The sequence below is a fragment of the Nomia melanderi genome, unplaced genomic scaffold (genome assembly GCF_051020985.1).
Source record: "Nomia melanderi isolate GNS246 unplaced genomic scaffold, iyNomMela1 scaffold0574, whole genome shotgun sequence".
In the NCBI taxonomy this organism is placed as follows: Eukaryota; Metazoa; Arthropoda; class Insecta; order Hymenoptera; family Halictidae; genus Nomia; species Nomia melanderi.
In genome coordinates, this window is record NW_027475688.1 from 15,001 (window position 1) to 17,500 (window position 2,500).

The window sequence follows — 2,500 nt, forward strand, 5'->3', positions numbered from 1 at the left end:
ACTTAGAAAAATTTCGAGTACCCCGGATCGCCTGCTGGAATTACCGCACGGCCTGGATAGCCCGCATCGACCGATACATTTTTTCCATTTTCAGTGAAAAAAAAATTTTTGTCAATTTTCTCAACGTTAAAAACTGCGATAAACTGCGTTTTTATGCGTAGATTAAACATTGAAAAAATTTTGAAATATGCGATGAAAAAGTTTACTCTTGACCGTCGGGACTTAGAAAAATTTCGAGTACCCCGGATCGCCTGCTGGCATTACCGCACGGGCTGGACACCTCGCTCCGACGAATCGGTTTTTTCCATTTTTTTTGAAAAATAAATTTTTGTAATTTTTTTTAATGTCAAAAACGTTAATAAACGTCATGTTTACGCATGGATTAAACATTGAAATAATTTTAAAACACTTATTAAAAAAGTTGGTGTCGACCGTGGGACTTAGAAAAATTTCGGGAAGTCCGATTCGCCTGCTGGAATTACCGCACGGGCAGGACACCTCGCTCCGACGAATCGGTTTTTTCCATTTTTTTGAAAAATAAATTTTTGTAATTTTTTTTAACGTTGAAAACGTTAATAAACATCATGTTTACGCATGGATTAAACATTGAAATAATTTTAAAACGCTTATTAAAAAAGTTGGTGTCGACCGTGGGACTTAGAAAAATTTCGGGAAGTCCGATTCGCCTGCTGGAATTACCGCACGGGCTGGACACCTCGCTCCGACGAATCGGTTTTTTCCATTTTTTTTGAAAAATAAATTTTTGTAATTTTTTTTAATGTCAAAAACGTTAATAAACGTCATGTTTACGCATGGATTAAACATTGAAATAATTTTAAAACACTTATTAAAAAAGTTGGTGTCGACCGTGGGACTTAGAAAAATTTCGGGAAGTCCGATTCGCCTGCTGGAATTACCGCACGGGCTGGACACCTCGCTCCGCCGAATCGGTATTTTCCATTTTTCTTGAAAAATAAATTTTTGTAATTTTTTTTAACGTTGAAAACGTTAATAAACATCATGTTTACGCATGGATTAAACATTGAAATAATTTTAAAACGCTTATTAAAAAAGTTGGTGTCGACCGTGGGACTTAGAAAAATTTCGGGAAGTCCGATTCGCCTGCTGGAATTACCGCACGGGCAGGACACCTCGCTCCGACGAATCGGTTTTTTCCATTTTTTCCGAAAAATAAATTTTTGTAATTTTTTTAATGTTAAAAACGTTAATAAACTTCATGTTTACGCATGGATTAAACATTGAAATAATTTTAAAACACTTATTAAAAAAGTTGGTGTCGACCGTGGGACTTAGAAAAATTTCGGGAAGTCCGATTCGCCTGCTGGAATTACCGCACGGGCTGGACACCTCGCTCCGCCGAATCGGTTTTTTCCTTTTTTTCCGAAAAATAAATTTTTGTAATTTTTTTTAATGTTAAAAACGTTAATAAACTTCATGTTTACGCATGGATTAAACATTGAAATAATTTTAAAACGCTTATTAAAAAAGTTGGTGTCGACCGTGGGACTTAGAAAAATTTCGGGAAGTCCGATTCGCCTGCTGGAATTACCGCACGGGCAGGACACCTCGCTCCGACGAATCGGTTTTTTCCATTTTTTCCGAAAAATAAATTTTTGTAATTTTTTTTAATGTTAAAAACGTTAATAAACTTCATGTTTACGCATGGATTAAACATTGAAATAATTTTAAAACACTTATTAAAAAAGTTGGTGTCGACCGTGGGACTTAGAAAAATTTCGGGAAGTCCGATTCGCCTGCTGGAATTACCGCACGGGCTGGACACCTCGCTCCGCCGAATCGGTTTTTTCCTTTTTTTCCGAAAAATAAATTTTTGTAATTTTTTTTAATGTTAAAAACGTTAATAAACTTCATGTTTACGCATGGATTAAACATTGAAATAATTTTAAAACGCTTATTAAAAAAGTTGGTGTCGACCGTGGGACTTAGAAAAATTTCGGGAAGTCCGATTCGCCTGCTGGAATTACCGCACGGGCAGGACACCTCGCTCCGACGAATCGGTTTTTTCCATTTTTTCCGAAAAATAAATTTTTGTAATTTTTTTTAATGTTAAAAACGTTAATAAACTTCATGTTTACGCATGGATTAAACATTGAAATAATTTTAAAACGCTTATTAAAAAAGTTGGTGTCGACCGTGGGACTTAGAAAAATTTCGGGAAGTCCGATTCGCCTGCTGGAATTACCGCACGGGCTGGACACCTCGCTCCGCCGAATCGGTTTTTTCCTTTTTTTCCGAAAAATAAATTTTTGTAATTTTTTTTAATGTTAAAAACGTTAATAAACTTCATGTTTACGCATGGATTAAACATTGAAATAATTTTAAAACGCTTATTAAAAAAGTTGGTGTCGACCGTGGGACTTAGAAAAATTTCGGGAAGTCCGATTCGCCTGCTGGAATTACCGCACGGCAGGACACCTCGCTCCGACGAATCGGTTTTTTCCATTTTTTTTGAAAAATA